General features: G+C 42.1%; 1 protein-coding gene and 1 pseudogene across 2 annotated transcripts in view; one reads left to right on the plus strand and one right to left on the minus strand.

Moving 5' to 3' along the window:
- The window catches only part of LOC148031553 (Prefoldin chaperone subunit family protein), a 50,426-nt gene that overhangs the window by 7,670 nt on the left and 20,471 nt on the right, over positions 1 to 22,285 (plus strand). The gene's annotated exons all lie outside the window — the stretch shown is intronic.
- On the minus strand, positions 17,851 to 19,450 carry LOC148031554 (uncharacterized; annotated as a pseudogene).

Genomic DNA, 22,285 nt, shown 5'->3' on the forward strand with positions numbered 1-22,285 from the left:
TAATGATTGCTTATATGGAAAACAAGTGAAGCCTCCTTATTACTTTGGTGTTGTTAAAAAGTCTAATGCTCTTGACCTAGTACACTTTGATGTGTGCACTATGCCTGTTAATTCGTATGGGGATGCATTGTACTTTGTTACTTTCATTGATGATTTCAGTAGAAAGTCATGGGTGTATGTACTTAAGAGCAAAAAGGAAGTGCTGGATTCTTTTAAAAAGTTTCATGCTTTTGCTACCACACAAAAAGGGCTTAAGTTGAAAGCCATAACAACAGATAATGGGGGTGAGTATATCTCAAAAGAATTTAATCAAGTTTTGTGAGATGCATGGCATTAAGAAGGAGTTGACAGCCCCTTATAATCTTGCATCAAATGGCGTGGCTGAAAGATTTAACCGCACACTTTGTGAGAGAGTTAGATGCATGCTGTCCACAGCTAATCTCCTGCAGCAAATTTGGGGAGAGGCTCTTAAAATTGCAGGGTTTTGGTCTGGCAAACTTGCTTCATATGACCATTTGCATGTCTTTGGATGTGATGTCTTTGTGCATGTATCTGTAGAACACAGGATCAAACTAGACATGAAATCCATCAAGGGCATCTTCATGGGATATGGAGATGAGGAGAGATGGGTTATAGAGTTTGGCTTCCTCAAGGCAGGAAGATAGTAAGCAGCCGAGATGTAGTATTTAATGAGGCAAAGTTGCTGAAAAATGCTACACATGGTGATCTTGACAAAAAGAAGCTCAAATTTCAGCATGAACAGCCAGCTATTCAGCAGCCATTAGCTGAAAATTCTGTCCCTTTTGATGCTGAAAATGAGTAGCAACCTATTGTGTTACAACCAGAAGATCATGGACAGCAAATAGATGCATAGGATCAAATAGGACAGCAAGAAGAACATGCTGAAAACAGATTACAACAGCAAGAAAATGCTGAAAATCAGCCACCTGGTGATGGTGTGCACATTCCTCAGGATGTAGGCCCACTGCTTGATAATACAGATCATTGGGTAAGACGGTCTACACGTGTCAGAAGGCAGCCACTGAGGTTTCAGCCATCTTTGTTTTTTGTTGACTGATGAGGGTGAGCCTCTGACATTTAAAGAGGCATAGTAATGTGAAAACACAAGAAAGTGGGAGCTTGCTATGCAAGAAGAGATGAAGTCTCTATATGCAAATAACACATGGGAGCTTGTACCTTTGCCCAAGGATAGAAAGCTATTTCTAATAAATGGGTTTACAAAGTGAAATGTATTGATGGGAAGCCCAAGTACAAAGCACGGCTGGTTGCTAAGGGCTATACGCAGAAGGAAGGCATATACTTCTAGGAGGTCTTTTCACCAGTGGTGAAGATGACTACGCTCCGTGTTTTGCTTGCTCTCACTGCATCCTTGGATTTAGAGTTGGATCAGATGGATGTGAAGACTGCTTTTCTTCATGGTGACTTGGATGAAGAGCTGTACATGAAGCTGCCATAAGGATTTGCTATTCCAGGAAAAGAGCATTTGGTTTGTAAGCTGAAACGCAGCTTATATGGGCTGAAACAAGCCCCTAGACAATGGTACAAAAAATTTGATACCTTTATGCTCAGCCATGGATTTAAACGTAGTCATGTAGATCATTGCTTATACACTAAAAAGGTTGATGATGGAAGCCTTATTGTGTTGGTTTTATATGTGGATGACATGCTGATTGCAGGACAACATAAGAGTACTTTGAATACTCTTAAAAGGCAGCAAAGTTCAGCCTTCTCCATGAAAGATTTGGGGGTAGCTGAACACATTTTGGGCATGCACATTAAAAGAGACAGAGGGCAGCATTTGTTGTTTCTCTCACAGGACAAGTACATCAGCAAAGTACTTGACAGGTTTAATATGCTTGATGCTAAGCCTCTTGGTGTGCCTTTACCGCCCTATACAAAGCTTAGCAAAGCTGATTGCCCTAAGGATGATGCAGCTGCTAGTGCCATGAAGGGTATACCTTATGCATCAGCTTGTGGATCTTTGATGTATGCCGTGGTTGCAACTCGCATTGACATTGCTCATGCAGTGGGAGTTGTTAGGAGATTTATGTCTAACCCTGGCAAGCCACATTGGGAAGCAGTGAAATGTATCTTCAGATACTTGAAAGGTACACAAGAAAAGTGTATATGCTATGGAAAGGGTATACTAGAGTTGCAGGGATTTTGTGATTTGGACATGGCAGGTGATCTTGACACTAGGAAATCTACCAGTGGGTATGTTTTTACTTTGGCTAGTGGGACTATCTCTTGGTGTTCAAGATTGCAGAAAATTGTGGCACTGAGTACTACAAAGGCTGAATATATTTCAGCCACAGAAGCTTCTAAGGAAGCTATTTGGCTTGGTCGTCTAGTCAAGGATTTTGGTCTTTCTTCACGTACTCCAGTGCTTGGTTGTGATAACCAAAGTGCAGTATGTCTGGCTAAGAATGCCATGTTCCATGCACGTACCAAACACAGATGTTCAATATCACTTTATTCGACAGGTCTTGGATGAAGGTCTTGTCACATTGACTAAGGTCAAAACCCAAGATAACCCTGCAGATGTTCTCACTAAGTCTCTTGCAAAGGCTCAGCATGAACATTGCATTCGTTTAGTAGGAGTTGGTTAGCTTAAAGGTACCACTTCGAGCCTTTAAGTGGGAGGTTGTTGGGTGTAAAGTCCCTTCGTCTCCGTGTATAGTCTTACGGGTGTGAACACACCCTTAATGTATCCTAACATATAAATACATTCTTTTATTCTTTGTGTACCATCACAAACGGTACACCTATCTTTGCGTTCACTTCCTCTAACTCTTAGCTCATCTTTGCTCTTCAGCTAACGCCTCAACCTTGCACGCCATTGCACACTCTTACCCCTTCAGTGAGGAGACACAAAACGCAGGCTGGAAAAAAGCAAACGCAGGAGGGAGCAGCCGCCAGTTAGGATGCTGATGTAGCAGAAGAAGAGAAGTGGATGCCGAACCCGCCACCGTTCTTTGCCTTCACTAGAGTGGAGGATTGAGGAACACGGAGTGAACTCGGCAAACATGGAGAAGAGAAGAGAAGAGAGAAGAAACTTTGATGAATGGAATGATGAAGTTTTGAATCATGGAGTGAATGTGATACAAGGGAACAAGGGTGCCATAGCACAAAGAAGATGATGATGACAGCGACAAACCAAGAACCACAATGTCCTCTTGAAGGGGTGTGAGGATAGTAGAGAGGTTGGAGAGAAGAGGTGACGGATTTAATGAATCAGGTGTGAGGAATGAATGAGAGAGTGGCCTATAAATAGGCACAGTCAGTCTAGGATGGTGCCCCTTTTTGGTTCTGCAAACCCTAAACGCAAAATGTAGAAACACAAAAATGAAAACCGCGGGTGAAGGGTTTCTCAACAAAACCTATGGCTTGTCTCAATTGGTGTGGAGATAGGACCTATGGATCTGACTCATTAGCCTAAAAAACTGAGAGTGCTAAGTATTATGAGACTAGTGTAGTGTATCCTAAGCATGCTAGCCTAAGTGTGTCGTGCACGACCATTAGTAGGTCTTTGCCAATGAAACTAATATCGAGGCGGAGAAATAGTTCTACATGGGGAAATGATCCTAGGTGAGGGTGCAGGAGGAGACCCAAGAATGGATGCATATAGTGCTGTTGGTGAGAAATCTAATGGGGTGGTATAAGCAAACCAATCACCCAAATCTTTAGGAGTATTGTAAGGTGGGGGTAGATGAGAATGTGCATGTGACACGTCTAGTGGCATGTGTACCAAGTGTAGCAGATGGGGCAGCAACAGATGGCGTACAGAGACACTTGAGAATGGAAGTTGGTTAGCCAATTTAATTATTGGCTAGTCAGATTATTTTTCAAGGCACTGAAATAATTATTAGATTAATTTTTAGTATTTAAAGATTGAAAATTAATATTTAATTATGGGATAATGGTAGTCACTTGTCAAAAATGCCCATGCAAGATTGAAAAACGTTTTTAGAGGTTGGAGAGAGGCAGCTTGTAAGAGAGAGAGAGGAGATACTGCTGGTCTAATTTGCAGCCATTGGAGGACCTTCTGAGATAGCAAGGGGCAAGAGAAGACCAATCAATAGCGGGTGACAATATCTACAGGTTGTTCAGACATGGCAACAGTAATAAATGATAGATTTTCTTCAATTCTTTGCATCTACAAGCTGTTGAGATAGTGCAGCATCAGTAAATGATATATTTTCTCTAGTTCTTCGAGAAGAAAGTTTGAATTTTCCCTCTTCTCAATATTCTATCTCATCTCGCAGCCTTTCAACAACCTTGCTCCAAAGATTATAGTATTGAGATCACTAGAGGTTGAGAAATTTTAGATTTCTCTATTGTAAGTCCTAATTTGCAGCAAAAATTAGGGTTTAGCAGAAACCTTGCGAAGCATGCTAGAAATTGGAAGCTCTAAGACTAGGATTCAATAGGGTTGAAGCTGTTTTTAGTCAAATTCAAGTGGAGGGACCAGCAAATCAATGAATTTGGGACATTTTCCATCTCTATCAGAGCAGGTGAAGGTCAATTGACTGGCAAATCAGGTTGAAGACTAGTTGGTTATTTTGGACAGCAAGGGAAGTTGGAATACCGAAAGAGATTGGGAGAATCCCATTGTACATCAACTTCTCTTAAATTAAGTTAAAGAAGTATTGAAAGGGGCGCTAATTTTGGGGCCAACAGGGTGTCCAATGTCTAAGATTATATAGTAAAGTGTGCATTTTAGTTTTGTGAATTTGTTAATTATTGTAGATAGTACTTAATCAGGTTATTTACCACGCTATCTGAGGAGGAAGGCTGGTTTGATTGACTATCTAACTTGGAGTGCTATTATGAAAGCCTGGTTCATGTAGAAGCAATTATGATATTATTTGTGGAGCTATTCTGCATTCTTGGCATCCTTTTCTAGTTCCTGATAATTTTGATGAGCAGGATCATGAGGAAGTTGTGCTAACATGGGATATGGACGATGCATGTGCTTATTCTACTATTCTTCGATGTATTTCTAAAGAATTTCTACCGACGATTACCTCCTATAAGATATTTCCAGAAGTATGGTTGAAGCTTTAGATGTTGTACGAGGCACCTTCCACCATGTGCGCAGTGATATTTATGGACAACTCTAGCAAATGAAGTTCGAGCTTAAGTACACTATTCAATCATTTTTACTCTGTATTACATAGGTATAGAATCAACTTCGACACATTTAGGCTGCTCTTCTAGAGGCATATCTTGTAGGAACTGTACTTGAGCTTAAGTACACTATTCAATCATTTTTGCTCTGTGTTACATAGATATAGAATCAACTTCGACACATTTAGTCTGTCTGCTCTTCTAGAGGCACATCTTGTAGGAACCGTACTCTACAAGCTTCCCTCGAAGTTTGATGGAGTGGCCAATGCTTTGAGGGTGCAGACATCCTCAACACCTTTGAGCTTTATCCATATATTCTCCATGCCACTTGAGCATGAGCTATCTTTGCGTCTACAGGGCAAGCTTTTGTCTCATTATACAGGCTTTGGTAAGGCTCTTGTAGCTTTAGAGAGAGGTGATAGGAAGAAGAAATCAAAGGCCCAATGTTATCACTGTGGTAAGAGGGGACACTTGCGAAGGAACTATAAAGAGTTAGGGGCTTTGAGGAAGAAGGAGAAGTAGAAGAAGCACGATCCAGACTCTTTTGCTAAGTCATCCTCTTCCTCAGACTCCAATTTAGATCCTCCAGCCCAGGCAAAGGCTAAGGCATAGAAGGGGTTTGCTTCTTGAGATCGAGGGAAGGGCTTGGCTGCTCCTTCCTCTGCTGCTTTCTAGTATAGGTGATACGGTCATCCCTCACGACTCTAGTGCCAGCAAGGGAGTGCAAGAGGGTGGTGAGATCAGATAGGTGAACCTCATCTATATCGGTATAGAGGCTCATAGGTTCCAGAGAGGGACATCCTTGACGCATCAATTGAAGTCTAGCAAGTTCAAATCCTAGAGTTGGGATTGCCATCCAGGTTCATGATGGGCTGGTATTTAACAGAGAGTGGGATTGGCTCCTAGTTTGAGCTCACATGAGGGGACATTTTGGTGGTTTGGCCAAAGGTGGGGAATCAATGGTCACATATGTTTAGAGGCATTTTTGACAAGATGGTATTGTATGCTACTACAAAACATTGTTGATAGACATTGAGAGCTACTTTAATTCTTCTCTATTTTCAAGAATTGGTACAATCGACATTGATATTAGTCTCTCTTCGAGGCACCTTGGTGGTGGCTTGTGCGTCCACTGTCTTCGTATCCATGGTTCTACTCTGGTGGTCCTTGTTGTATGTACTATGATGGGACATTATCATTGTATATTGTATTGCATTAGATGACCCATGATCTAAGAGGGGTGTTAGTAGATATGTCAATTCATGGTTGAGTCTGTGCATGGGATCTAGTGGGCTAGAGCATTGGGATATTATCTTGTGTATTTAGGCATTTTTATTTGGTCATTATGATGTGTTTTTAGCATTTTTCAGCTAGTGCCGACTTGTCATATTCTTGGCATTTATTTTGTGCTATATCAGGCACTCCTCCTCCACAATCATTATCATTCATATGTCATCTGTAGGTCCTTGGAGAGAGGAGCTGGTGCTAGTGCCTTTACAGCCAGTGACTCACATTGGTTCTGTACTGCCTCATGTCTTGGTATATGGATTTTATTTTCTAAGCATTCTTTTGAGTTCTCTTCTTTTGGAGTGTTCTTCTTTTCTCTCAGTCTTGTGTTCAGCAATCTATTTCAGCGCACATGTACGCTTCCATTGCTGCATCCACTTTTGACATCCCTTGTAAAGAAGAGGCAATTAGACCCCTCTTTGAATAAGAATGTGGATAGGATTTGTGGACTTGATCATGTAGCCCCCCGTAATATAGGAGCTGACATTCGAACTCATAGAAGATTAGCAATCGGGGCAACGAAATGATATTTGGATATAGTAGAAGTATTTTTTAGGTGGCTTGTTAAAAAAGAATGCAATATGATCACCATCTAACTTTGCTAAGCTAATATAGTGGCGATTTGCAAATGCAATGAGTAACCGCCTATATTCTACTAGCCTTGCTTTTAGGTATTTCCCTCCTTAATAGAAAACTCTTGAAGCTGAAAGGCGAGATTGATATGTCGGGTTCAATCTCTTGCTGCATAGTGGTTAAGGAGACGACTCCAATGCTCAAATGCAAGGGTAAGGTATGGAACTCAGGAAGCAATCCCTACATTAACTTAACATGGGCTGCGGCATTTCTAGCTCTCCATTGATGAATGTGATCAAGGTGAGCTTGTTGAGGGTGTGGCACAAGCTCTAGACTAGTGACTGGGTCCCAAAGGCCCTAAGATTCAAGCACTTGTTGAATGAAGCTAGGCGAAGTGGTAAAATTTGACCCGTTAAAATGAGTCTTATCTGTGAAGGCATTCTTGGCCATAGCAACATGAGTGGTAGTGCTGAATGAGGAATAGGGCGGATATCGTCGGTAGAGTGGAGGAGTGGAGTATGCTTGGGGATTAACCCTAGAGTGTCCACCATGCATGGGGGATTTGTGCATAGTGGATCCAAAAGTGGGTATGGGCTGACTGGGCATGGGCATAGTAACCACATATGTAGCCCAAGGAGGATAAATGGAGACACGGTAGGCAGAGGATGGAAATTTGTCAGAGTGAAGCAATGTGGAAGTGAGTGACCAAGACAGAGTGAAGAGAGAGAGAAAGAGACAGTGAAACACAGAAAATCTGCAATGAAGAATGCTGTATAAGGATGCAGAATTATAGCAAGAGAATATTTGCATATGTCTCCACCTTGAGGATCTCGGTCTCCATCAGCCTCGAGGGCACGGTCTACAGCCTGAAATTTGTGGAACACAATTGTGTGAGGGTGCTGGAAACAAAGCCTATAAATAGGCTGAAAATAATACCCAAAATAATGTAGATCGGCTTAATTGTAGCTGATTGCTGGCCGACTAGTGCAATCTGATTGCATGCCACGTGGCAACTGGCCGACTGCGTGCCATGTGGTGCCTGCGACGGCCTGCCACGTGTCCTACCTGTTTGGGAGATGACTCTCTAACACCCCCTCTCAGATCCTAGATATGGCAGAATGCTAAAAGATCTGGAGTGGTGTCAAAGGAAAGCATGGGGAAGCGCCTTGGTAAACAAGTGTGCAAGATTGTCCTCTATCTTGTAATAGACCAGGGAAATGGTCTCATCCAGAATCTTCTCCCGAATGAAATGGGATTGGATCTCAAAATGCTTTGTCAGAGTATGAAACATAAGATGCTTGGCCAAGGCAATGCAACTCTCATTGTTGCATTGTAGAACAGTAGGACTTGCAGCCAAGCTCCTCTAGAAGCATGCGAGGCCACACTGTCTCACATGTAGTAGAAGACACTGCTCGATGCTCCATCTCAGTCGAGGAGAGGAAAACCGTAGGTTGCTTCTTGCTGCTCTATGAAACAGCACCAACACCCAAGATAAAACAATAACCGAAGAGAGTTTGGACTCATCTCAAGAACAAGGACGATGGATAGCCTTCGTAACAAGCTCCGCCAAATCATAGGACTCCAATATGGCAAGCATCATGACCCGCCAGATGCGATAGTTCTCACCATCGAGCTTTTGATCTGAAGGAAGAGCCGGTAGGACGGGCACCTTCCGGTTCGTGATCGCCTGAAACTTTGTCTCGGCCTCAGAAGTCATCTTCACCTACAATGCTTGCACCAAAAAACACAAAGAGCATCCCCCTGTGACTGTGAAAATACAGCGTGCTAGGGCTGTGGTTTGCTTGTCCTGCTCCTTCTTCACCCGCTGGAGGTGATGAAAAGGTAAAATCTGCACTTGAAGGCCCAAAATGCAGCCTTCTTTCTTCTCTAATAGCTAAAACAACAGTAACTTTAGCAAATCTTCTCTTTTCTCACACGCCCACGCTCGCCTCAGCCTTGTTTTGATGTGCAGCCCACCTGCTCGCACTTGAATGCTGAAAACATAGCCTTGTGTTGCGCTGAAAACTCCTCTTCAGATGGGTCCGTCCTTCAATGCTCTGATACCATGTCAGAGTGAAGCAATGCGGAAGTGAGTGATGGTGAGAAAGAGTGAACAGAGAGAGAAGAGAGAGAGAGAGAAAGAGATATTGAAACACAAAAAATCTGCAGAGAAGAATGGTGTATAAGGATGCAGAATTATACATAGGTGCAGAGAGAATATCTGTGTATGTCTCCACCTCGAGGATCTCGATCTCCGTTAGCCCCGCTAGCAATCTCCGCAGCTGCAGGCTGAAATCTATGACACACAATTGCCAAGACTGCTGAAAACACAGCCTATTTATAGGCTGAAAATAATGCCTAAAAATGATTAGGTCGGGTGCATTTAATGCAGCTGACTGATGCAGTCCGACTGCTGTCACATGGTACCTGCCTATGTGGCATTGCCTGCCAGTCTAGGGAATGACTCTAACACAAAGATAGTGAAGTAACCCCTGCTATCTAACTACCCAACAGATAGCAAGCTCTTCTTAATGCTAGGTACATACCTAACATCATGAGGAATCAATTCTTGACCATTGTCAAGAGTCACGTGTATGGTCTCGATTCCTTCAATATCACATGCATGGTTATTCCCTAGGTAGACTTTTCCAAGGTTACCTGTTGTGTAAGAAGAAAAATACTCCAAAGATGGAGTCACATGAAATGAAGCACCATTGTCAACAATCCACGATTGTGACAAATCATCATGAGTAGACAACAAGGCATCTATCACATCCCTTTTAGTAATATACATGTCTTCCACTATCATAGTATGTGGATCTAAAGATACAACCAGCAAATCAACATCTTTATTTTCTTCTATCTCCTCAATCACAACATTAGATATCACATTTGCCTTCTTTGTTTCTTTAGGGATAGAACTGCCATCCTTCTCATTCTTTTTGCCTTTTGCATTAGCTTGCTTCTTGCATTCTTGCTCCTTTTTATGGCTTCTTATGCCCTTTGCATCCACATTGATAGCAAGTGACATTTTGTTGTTTTTCCTTGCTTTTGCTATGATTTTTGTGCTTATTTGAAGCATTTGACCTCTTTTCAGTTCGTTCTCTTACATTGTAGGTTGATCCACTATTTTCCTCGCTTGCCTTGTGTCTAATCTAATCTCCTCATCGAGAATAGAACCACACACACCATCAAATGTTAAGTTGGGGTTGTTGCTCAATGACACAACCAATGCTTCCCATGAATTTGGCAAAGTCATGAGCAAGAAGATAGCCCTCGGCTTAGGATCAAAAGCCTGCAAGCTTGCATCTTGTAACCGACTCAAAATACCAATGAAAGCATTTAAATGCTCTGAGGTGAGCTTAGACCCGTTAAGCTTCAAGTTGACTAACTTTCGCATGAGATGGACCTAATTTGACATGAGTTGTATTCTTATACGTAGCCTTGAGTTTCTCCCAAACTGCATAAGTAGTGGTAAATCCCTTTATATCAACCAAGATATCATCTGTGATTGCCATTTTGATGTAAGTAATGGCTTTCTTATTCATTTTAGCCCAATCCTCATCTAACAAAGCAACAAGCATATGTTCTGCCAAAGCATCATCACAATCCTTCAGAAAAAGTATACCTTGCATACGATCTTTCCAAAGATCAAAACCATTGCCATCAAATTTACGAATGTTAAAAAGATTCTTTGTGTTAGATGTAGATGCACTGCCAGCCATCTTCAACAATAAAAAACTGCAATAAAATGTTGAATACTTTCAGCCAATAGCAAGATTGTTGAATATAACAGCAAGTACACACACTTAAACTTCCAAAGGTGTCCAAGAAGCAGATATTTTACTACAATTTCAGTCCCAAGAGCTGATTGCAGCATGTACATGAACCAAATCTGATGCATATGTATGAATGACAGCTCCCACTTCAATAATACATCACCGTAACACCCAAATGCAATAACCCCAGTGCTGTATGTACTACTGTTTCCATGCACAATGAGCATTCAGCAATACATGTACCAAGAAAAGCTGCCCTTTTACAATATTTAATACATCCCAAGTCCAAATTTCCCACTCAGCAGTGAATTTGCTGTAATTATGCTGTCAAAGCACAAATCGGCTCAAAATGCATCATTGATGCGAAAAGCCCCAGAATTTTTGCAATAAATCTGCCCCAATTGCATTAATACATCATCTCGAGTGTCAAATACGGACAAATGTTGCAGAAATTTCACAAATTCTGCAGAACCCCCAAATTTTGGGGTCCAAATGTGCACAAATTTTAGTGAAAAACCAAATGGATATGTAGAGGATGACCTAAGAATGGATGCAAAGAGTATAACGGGTGAGGAGCTAGCAAATTAATTAGCTAATCCTTTAGGAGCATTGAAAGATATAGGTTGTTGAGAGTGTGCGCATACCACATGCCCGGCGGTCTCTGGGGGGTAGGAGCAGATGGGGCAATAGTGGGAGGCATAGCCCCGCTAGATTGTCTAGCAGGAGTAGAGGTAGTTGCAGTGGTTTGTTGAGGTTTCTTAGGAGAAAGACCTCGGGCCTTTGTACAACACTTGTCCACATGGCCTAATCTTTGGCAGACTGCAAAACATAGTGACATGGACGGGTTTTGGGAATGGGAACAAGAACGAGAATCGAGACTAGAATTGCCATCCCTTGTCACCATCGAATCGGGCTTTGACAAGGGAGTGGGATTGGGACAGTTTGAGGCTAGAACTGGGATGGGAAGCTAGGAAATGGCCATTCCATATTACTATGGTGCGAAACCTATTTTTCTTAGGAAATTATTGCCGGATGGGTTTTATTTTTTTGTTTTCGTCGAAGGAAGGGGTGTCACCCTTGTTTTGGCTTACCTTTGCATCTTATGAGTTCTTGACACTCCCGGTTTTTCCTTGTGAAGAAGAGGCAACCGGACCCCTCTTTGAATAAGAGTATGTGCAGGACTTCTTATGGACTTGATTGTGCAACCTTGCGTAACACAAGAATTGACACTCCAACTTATAGAAGCTTGGCCATCAAGGCAATAAGATGATGTGTTGGATGAAGGGGAAGTATTTTTTAGATAGCTGATTAAAAAAGAACATAACTTAATTATTATCTGACTTCGGAGAGCTAGTAGTAGCCAACTCAGCGGGTAATTGTCAATATTTGGTCAATTTGACTTTTAGATCGTCCGCTTCCTTAATGGAAAACTCTTGAAGCTCAAAGTCAAAATTGATATGTTGAGTGCGATCTCTACCACACAACGGTCAATGAGATGACTCCAATGCTTAGATACGAGGAGAAAATGTTGTAATTGTTATAAGATCCGAGATACACACTCGACTTTCTTATATATTTGAATTATATATGGTGAATATTATGCTGGCGCAGAGAGAGAACAGATGAGAGAGAGAGAGAGAGAGAGAGAGAGAGAGAGAGAGAGAGAGAGAGAGAGAGAGAGAGAGAGATTGACAACACACTAGGGACTGGAAGATTAGCATGTCCCCCTCCCCCCTCCTTGTGGAGTTATATTATTGATAAGGAGCAAGCTCCTCCATTACACATAAACCAGTTCTTAACTTGTAGATCTTGGGAACAAGATTGCGGTTCCTCGCACGGTATACAACCGGCTAACACTTGCACAACTTGGAAGTTGGTACCTTTTGATCCTTCTCGAGTCTCTCCTTCTCTCGTACACAATATGTGTAGGGCTCTCCTCTTGGAGCTTGATTTCAGCAAAGCTTCTGCAGCACTTGCACATTCTCTCGTACACATATTGTGTAGGGATCTTCTCTTGGAGCTTGATTTCAGCAGAGTTTCCGCAACACTTGCGCCTTCTCTTCTCCTCTTGGAACTTGATTTCAGTAGAGCTTCCGCAACACTTGCATCTTCTCTTCTTCTCTTGGATGCATGCAAATTGATTCTTCCTTTTACCTCTCCCATACCCAAGGAGAGCCTCCTCTTTGATAGGCTTCAAGAGCTTCTCTTCTTGGAGAGAGACTTGAGTGCCAAGATTGGAAAGGTTGATCTTCATGCAAGATGTGGCTGTTTGCGGATCTACTCTGCAGCACCAGTTTCGAAAGATCTCTCTGTGCGTTGCTCGGATGGAAAAACGTCCAACATGAAAGTTGTAGATCTCGCCGTTTCTGATAACCCTAGCTGGGCCGCTTTCTATCATGAGATATTTAAAAAATGTATTCACCATGTCTATTTTAAGAAAAGCAGCTTTTTAAACTCTACTCTTAACTTATTGTCCATGCAACCACCTTGAGCCATAGATAAGGAGAGTTCATTAGATTGCCTTGTGCCTCAACCTTAAGATTGACTTCCCACAAAAGCTTGTGCCATCTTAGACCTTAGAAAGAGAAAATCACTTCTCTCCTTACTTCGAGAGGATTACGTCTCTTGTTTTTCTTAGTGAGAGAATTACCTCTCTCGTTTTTTCTTAGTGAGAATTACTTCTCTTCTTAATTCATTAAGAGAGAAAAGACCCTAAACCTTGACTTGTAAGGGAGAGGATGACCCCAAATGAATGCAATGGTCATTACACACAAGTAAACATTTCTAGGCGTTTTCGGATGCACACATAAATACATAAACACAATGCTAATGCACTTCCTCTTCTTAGAACTCAATCCATCTTCATTTATGTGTAACTCCTTGGTTTTTGTGTACACTCTTATACTTGGTTCTTGTGTGCATTGGCAAACATTTCCTTCCCTCTTCATAACTTGTACTGCCTGTACCAGATATCCCCGTCACAGTGCTATGATCACCCCATTAAGTGATGCACTAGGAATATTGATCTCTAAATGGTCTCATGGCCATGCTAGATCATCATCAACACTTAAAGAAAAGTGAGTCATTAGTTAAAAGTTTATTGATATAAATTTACTAAATAGAGAATAGAAAAGTGAGTCATTAGTTAATTGATATAAATTTACTAAATAGAGAATGTGTAATACGCAATCAATTTAGTGATATCCCTCTGGCTTCTAAATAGTTGACCTCAATTGTAGAGGGGATACATAGTCCTTAAGAAGATTTGGAAAGTCTTGTAGTTCTCTCTCAGTCATAAACTGAGCTTCCAATGGGGGATAATTGTTAAACTTAACCAGATACTTCCGTAATATCTTACCTGATCTTAGAGTATTGTCCTGATGGTGTAAAATTCTTTCAGGCACAAGGAACTCTTCTGTTTTTTCTATGTCAGGTAAATCTTCATTGATTGGTTCCATTGAAGGTTTTCCAATATAGGGACGTAGCAAACTTATATGGAAAGCATTATGAATGTTCCAATGACTTGGTAGATCCAAATAAAAAGTTACATTGTTTATCTTATCTGTAAACTTGAAAGGGCCATAATAGCGATTAGAAAGCTTAACCACTTTACCCTTTTGACTTTTCTGCTTCTTTAAGCGAGCCTTCTCAAACTTAAGAAGAACATGCTGTCCCAATTTGAGATCTAACTTATGACGATGCTTATCAGCTTCGTGTTTATGCTTCTCTTGTGTCCTTTGGATAGCAACTTTTACTTGAGTGAAAGCTGTATCAATATCTCTAACAAACTCATCTGCTGCAAAGATCTTATCCTTCGTAAGAAGAATGGGTGGTAAACGAGGCTTACCATAGATGATCTCAAAGGGTACCTTACCAGTACTAGAATGTATTGTGTTATTGTATGCAAACTCTACTAAAGGTAAATACTTTTCCCATTCTCTTTGATTATCAGAGACATAGGATTTCAAAAGGTCTAGAAGAGTAGAATTAGCACTTTCACTCTACCCATCTGTTTGAGGATGATTCATGGTCCTTGAGGCGTCTACTCTCATATGCTACTACATGATGCTCTTGGTTAAGCATAGCTTTAATGCAATCCCCAGAAGCATCGCAGTGAACTTCAAAAGGTTTTTGAAGATCCGGAACTATGAGAACTAGTTCTTGAGTCACAAGAAACTTAATTCTTTCAAAGGCTTGCAGTCGCCTTGATCCCTAGTGAAAAGGTTTGCTTCTTAGTAAGGTCATGTAGAGGAGATGCAACATACGCAAAACCTCGTATGAACCTCCTGTAGTATAAACATAGGCCCAAGAAACTTCTAACTTCATATACAGAAGTAAGTGTAGGCCATTCAACAATGGCTCGAATCTTCTCAGGATCCATTCTCACCAAATTGTGAGAAACAATTTGGCCCAAGTAATGAATTTTTGAAAGAAAAAATTCACTCTTCTTAGCATTGACCTATAGTCTATGCTTGCGAAGCTCTTGAAAAACAATAGATAGATGTTTTTTATGCTCTTTTTCAGACCGTGACAATATTAGAATGTCATCAAAGAAGGCACCTGTGAACTTTGAGTGAGGTCTGAAAATTCTCTCAATCATTTAATTGAATGTGACGAGTGCATTAGTCAAACCAAATGGCATGACTAAAAACTTGTATAGTCCAAATGTTGTACGAAAAGTTGTCTTATGAACATCTTCAGGTGTGATCTTCCGGGCGCTTAGGAGGTAACTCTCCTGGGAGTGAATCACCAAAACAATCTTCATATTGTTTATACAAAATCATGTGTGGCTTGATCAATTAAAGAGAGGGTTTTGTTTAAAGCCTGAGACTTAGAAGCATTAGTTGGTATTGTGTGTTCATTAGAGGCATCAAGTGCCCTTAAATCATTAGCTTCTTTTGACTCTCTCATTAAAATCATGTATGCAAAAATAGCTTTCTTCATTGCTTTAGAAATGCTAACATGACTAATAATTGGCACAGGCCAATCTCCAGCATTAGCAATGCATACTATGTTTCAACCCTTGAATTGAAATGCAAGGGTCGTCTTAACAAAATCGGGAAGAGGTCTAATCTTGTAATGCCAAGGCATGCCGAAGATAACATTACAATTACCAATGGGTGCAAGTAGAAAAGATTCTTGGTCGCGGTAATCCCCAATTCTAAGATTCAACTTTCCCTGGATAGGAGTAGAATTGGTTGTAAGTCCTCAAATGCCGAACCTGATCCAATTGGTGTTCCCAATCGATCCGGTGGAATTTTAGCCTTTCATCTGCTGACACAAAATTATCTGTGGACCCTGGATCAACAAGTATCAAAACTCATTGATTGTTGAGTGTCTCCCAACCCTTTAAGAGTTGTCTCTTCTTCTCATTTGAATGAGTGTTAGCTTGCATCTCCGTAATAGAATTTGAGGATGGCGGAGGAGAATCTTTAACCACATTTGCTTCCTTTCTTTTGTGAGGACAATCAGGCTTCATATGCCCTAACTCACCACAAAGAAAGCACCTTTCTTCCTCTTTGTACTTTTGTATCTTAGAGGGTGAGAGATGCTTGCGCTTTTTCTTATTACCCTCTGGCTTTGAATATTGATCATGGGTAAAGGTAGGTCTTCTTCGATTAGTCCTGTCTCTTGGTTGATCATAATTGTCTAGCTCTATAAGAATTCATCTCGAACTTTCGAGATATACCAGGTGTATGCAAACTTTCATCTATGATGGCAGACTCCATCATGCGAGATAAGGTTTCATGTGGATACACCTTCATGGTTCTGTGTAAATGAGGGAGTAGGCTAGCTTCAAACTCCCTTTTCTTCTTTTCATCGTTGATATCCATGAAAGGAGTAACCTTGAGAAGAGTAGACCAAAACTTGTCCACATAACTAGTGACCTTCTCATGCTCTTTCTGGCCTAGCCAATCCCACTCCTTGATATCATTCTTAAAATCAGGAGGCGAGAACTGAGCATAAAACTTCTTCTTGAACTTTTTCCAAGTTGTAGGTTTCATTCTCTCCAAAATGAGAGTCAACCACCAATTTTTAGTGGTGTCTTTCAAGTGCATGCCTACATGCCTAAGCTTGAACTTTTCTGAGAAATTACCATCAGAAAAAGCAACTTTAAATTGCCTGACAAAGGTTAACGCCTTAGTAGGATCTCTCTTGGAGTAAGAGTTAAACTTTATGTCCTTATCCCCAGGCTTGAAAGTCTTAGTCTTCTTAAGCTTGCTCCTTTTATGGTCCCTCTTTGTCTATTTGCGGATTGCACGAGACTTAGAACCAAGAGTAGGAACTAGAAGATGATGATGAGGAGGAGGATCTTGAGTAATCAGGGGAGTAGCTGGTTGTTGAGGAAGATGACTCCCTCCTTATCTGCCTCACTCGAGATGAGGTCTTTTTACTCTTCTTGACTCGAGAGTCCTTCTTTCTTCTAGGAAGCTTCTAAAAAATTAGATGCTTTGCATCTTCACCATTAATTGGTGCAATGGTGTTTCCTCCAGTACCACCATCTTTTGGAGGATTGGGTCTTTCATAAGTAGCTTCTTCCCTTGCCCTTAAGCTATCAATCAATTGACGTACTTCGATATTCTCCAACAAGCTACGATACTCTGTCAATTGAGCTTGTAATTGCTCACTTGTAGGCACTTCATCAATTGCTATCTTTACCTTCTTCTTGCAAGGATCACCTTTACTTTGAGAAAAGCAAAGAGACCTGCTCTGATACCACTGTTATAAGATCCGAGATATACACTCGACTTTCTTATATACTTAAAAGATATATGGTGAATATTATGCTGGCGCAGAGAGAGAACAGATGAGAGAAAAGAAAGATGTAGAGAGAGAGAGAGAAAGAAAGAAGAAAGAAAGTTATATTAACGTCTACAACAGGCCAAGTTGGCCTATGAGACCAAAATGTTACATACAAAATGTCTGGGAGATTTCAAAAGTCCCAGTGAAGCTAACATTTATGCTATGTTGAACTAAATTGAGTAGGTACAAAATGGTATCTTGACTAGATACAATCTAGAGGTACTCCCAATGCGGTATGGAACTGCTCTTGGAGTGTTCATCCTAGGATGTCCCGCATGGGTCGGTCTAACATGGAGAGACTAAAGCGGCGGGGCAGGGCCCTCCGATGGCGGCGTAGTATCCCTTGTATCTTCGACATGTGTCTTCTGCGGGGACGGGGGCCAGCGGGGCGTGGGCGCCGGGCTTTGCCTCTCACTGTGGCTATTTCTAAGGTGGTTCCCCGGGGTCGGGAGGCCGGTTGGGCTGGTGGGGGCTCGGTGGTGGGGAGGGTAGCTGGTATTTGGTAGAATTCGTTGAGTGTGCGTTGGTGGGTGGCTCCTTGTCTTTGCTCCATGGTTCGTAGGAGGTGGTCTTTGTAGCGTCGTATTTCCAGTAGAAAGAGCCCCAGGCATCCCTGGTCTTTGAATTCCATCACCTTGGAGAGTGGTCCGAATCCTTCGCTGAATAGGCAGTGGAAGCGTCCCCGGATTTCGTAGTACACTGGGCATCTACAGATATAGTGTTCCTCTATCTCTGGCTCGAGATGGTAGAGCTGACAGATTCGGTCTTCTGGGGGAAGGGGGTTGGCTCCGTATCTGCTCATTTCGACCCGTAGTTGGTGTGAGGACGTGCGGATCTGTCCGATGGCACTTCTGACCCCGTGAGACAGGTGTGTGTCCATGTAGCTTGGGCGGGTGATGAAGCCATCCGGGGAGATGTGCAGGAAGTGCTCTCGGTAGAAAGCCTTCTTGGTTCCTAGTTCCGACGTGGGGGTCACCCATGTCCTGGCTGTGTCTGTCTGGATGATATCCATTCTGATGATGCGATTCACCTCCTCTCGATTGAGCTCCAGGTGTGGGCAGTCTAGGCTGTATTGTAGTGGGGGGAGGTGGTCCATGTGCAGGCCATGGAGCCGTAGCCAGTGTTCGGGCATACCAGCACTCAGTGTCCCCTTGTGTTGCTAGCTGTTTGGATGACTCCAGGGCGAGTCTGGGGTATCGGTGCCGGGGCAGGTCCCATATTCGGTGCAAGAAGGTCACGGTGTGGAAGAGGGCCTCAACCACGAGGGGCGGTGCCCCCAGCTCTACGCGGATGATCTTGTGTGGTACGGAGGGCTTGCTTCGGATCATCCGTGAGATCATAAGTATTAAGGGTCTCTCTATCTGCTCCCATCCCTCATAGGTGGCCTCCTCCTTAGGCAGTGGCTGATCCTGTAGGGCCCTCCGCGTGTGGTAGAGACTGGGCCCCCATTTGGAAGCCCCGTACAGGAGGGCTGGTGTGACCAAGGTGTCAAAAAGCCAGAGCTTTGTCCGGGGTTCCTGGAACTGTATGCGGGCACATTGGTTCTCCATTGACCCGAGGGCTGCATAGCCTCGGGTTAGTCTATCTTCTGCTGCTTTTCTCAGGGTAAATCTCGGTCCAGAGAATGTAATCCCCAGATAGACGTATCTTTGGACCACGTCCACGGTCTCTCCGCCGTATGTGAAGGGGGGTACCGACCGTCGGAGCCATTGGGTTGACGTGTTGAACACCATGACCTTGGTTTTCCCCAGGTTCACAGTTAGGTCTTTGTCTTGGCAGAAGGTCTGTAGTGCGTCCAGTTGGCGCTGTAGCCCTTCGGGTGTGCTGGAGATGAGGACTATGTCGTCCGCATATAGTAAGATGGGTATTAGTGTCCCTCCCAGGCTCAATCCCTCCTCGCCCAATCTATCTATGTACTCTGAGAGAGAGAGAGAGAGAGAGAGAGAGAGAGAGAGAGAGAGAGAGAGAGAGAGAGAATACTAGGGACTAAAAGATGGGCCAGTTCCCCCCCCCCTTGTGGAGTTATATTATTGACAAGGAGCAAGCTTCTCCGTTACTCAAAAACCAGTTCTTAACTTGTAGATCTTGGAAACAAGATTACGGTTCCTTGCATAGTATACAATTGGCTAACACTTGCACAACTTGGAAGTTGGCACCTTTTGATCCTTATTGAGTCTCTGCTCTCCTACACAATATGTGTAGAGCTATTCTCTTGGAGCTTGATTTCAGCAGAGCTTCCGCAGCACTTGCACCTTTTCTCCTACACAATATATGTAGGGATCTTCTCTTGGAGCTTGATTTCAGCAGAGCTTCCGTAGCACTTGCACCTTCTCTTCTCCTCTTGGATGCATGCAAATTGATGCTTCATTTTACCTCTCCCACACCTAAGGAGAGCCTTCTCTTTTATAGGCTTCAAGAGCTTCTCTTCTTGGAGAGAGACTTGAGTGCTAAGATTGGAAAGGTTGATCTTCATGCAAGATGTGGCTGTTTGCAGATCTACTCTACATCACCAATTTTGAAAGATCTCTCTGTGCGTTGCTCGGATGGAAAAATGTTCAACACGAAAGTTGTAGATCTCGCCGTTTCCGATAACCCTAGCTAGGCCGTTTTTAGAGATCGACTTTCTATCACGAGATATCTTAAAAATGTATTCACCATGTCTCTTGTCTTTTTTAGTGAGAGAATTATCTCTCTCGTTTTTTCTTAGTGAAATAATTACTTCTCTTCTCACTTTGAGAGGATCACGTCTCGTCTTTCTTAGTGAGAGAATTACCTCTCGTTTTTTCTTAGTGAAAGAATTACTTATCTTCTTAATTCATTAAGAGAGAAAAGACCCTAAACCTTGACTTGTAAGGAAGAGGATGACCCCAGATGAATGCAATGCTCATTACACATAAGTAAATGTTCCCAGGCGTTTTTAGATGCAGACATAAATACATATACACAATGCTAATGCACTTTCTCTTCTTAGAACTCAATCCAGCTTTATTTATGTGTAACTTCTTGGTTCTTGTGTACACTCTTACACTTGGCAGACACTTCCTTTCCCCTTCATAACTTATACTGCCTGTACCAGATAACCCTGTTAAAGTGCTTTGATCACCTCATTAAGTGATGTACTAGGAATATTGGTCTCTAAATGGTCGCATGGCCATGCTAGATCATCATCAACACTTAAAGAAAAGTGAGTCATTAGTTTATTGATATAAATATACTAAATAGAGAATGTGTAATAAGCAATCAATTTAGTGATAGTAATTGAGAGTGGAACTCAGGAAGCAACCCATGCATTAACTCAACATTGGCTATGGCATTGCAGGCTCTCCTTGATAGATGTGCTCAGGGTGAGCCATCCGACATAAGCTCAAGACCAACTACTAGGTCCCAAAGTCCCTAAGATTCAAGCACTTTTTGTATGAAGTTTAACCAAGTAGTAAAATTCGATACATAGCAACAAAAGTAGTAGGGCTGTAGGATGGGAAATATGGGTAAGGTGGGTAGGGTGGTAGGGTGAGGGAGTGGAGTACACTTGGAAATTAATCATAGAGTTCCCACCATACATGCAGGAAGTGTGCACAGTGATTCCAAATGTGGGCATGGGTATGGTAACGGCATGGAGTGTGTGATGATGCATCATAAGTGGAGGATAGAAATCTTGACTTTTGGAAGGTCGATGAATGAGAAGGTGAGTGACTAGGGGTAGTGAGGTAAATGCCCATCATAGCCATCTGAGGGTGAAAAGGAGTGCTCACTTGGGGGTATGTGAAAGACACAATGTTAAAAGGTGGCATTCCCCCTAATGATGTATCTCAGTGCAAAGAGGTAGTGAAGTGAGGGTAGTTAGAATATGCCGTGGAGAAAGAGAAAGTGCTAGGAGTGGAGATTGAGGATCTAACTTCTAGTGTATTGGATGTGGAAGTGGAGTGTAATCGAAGGTGTTGGAATGAAGAAGAGAGGAAAGCAAGGTGGAGGTGTAGATTTGAAGAGGCTGGGATGGGAGGGATTTGAGAAGAGTGGTTTACATGCTCAAATGAAACAGATGTAGATATAACCGATGAAGAATGTCTGCTTTGAGAGCCCCTTAATTAAAGTTTACATACTGAAAATCATTTAGATCTTGCACACTAGAAGGAGAAACTGAAACCAAGCTTCCTCCTCGGATAGAGTGGTAACGACCTGATTCAACAATAATTATAGTAAGCATAAAATTCACGTAAATAAAAAATGCACACTTTACCACTTTAATCTTGGACATTAGACACCGTGTTGGCCCCAAAATTGGTGCCTCTTGTGGTATTTCTTTATCTTATATTGCAAATGAAAGGAGTACAATTGAGATCCTCTGATCTCCTCTACTACTCCAAGTGTCTCTTGCTGTCAAAATTGACCAGCAAGCCTCCAAACCAATTTGCCCCTTGGTTTACCTGGGGATTTTGGTCTTCACCATGCTCCTTGAAAGACAAATTCAGCCCCAAATTTGATATTGGTTGGCTGGTCTCTTGAATCTCCCTGAAATTTCTCACTTTCAATTTCTAGAAATCAAGTCCTAGGCTTCAATTCTGAGCACACATCCCGAGGTGGATATCAAAACCCTAATTTTTGTTGTAAATTAGGGTTTATAGATGAAATTGACTAAAATATATTTCTCTAGTGGCTTAAACTGTTGGAAAATGCTACGATAACTTGAGAGA

The sequence above is a fragment of the Lygodium microphyllum genome, chromosome 9 (assembly GCF_053477565.2).
Source record: "Lygodium microphyllum isolate KBCC chromosome 9, Lygodium_microphyllum_v1.1.10, whole genome shotgun sequence".
Taxonomy (NCBI): domain Eukaryota; kingdom Viridiplantae; phylum Streptophyta; class Polypodiopsida; order Schizaeales; family Lygodiaceae; genus Lygodium; species Lygodium microphyllum.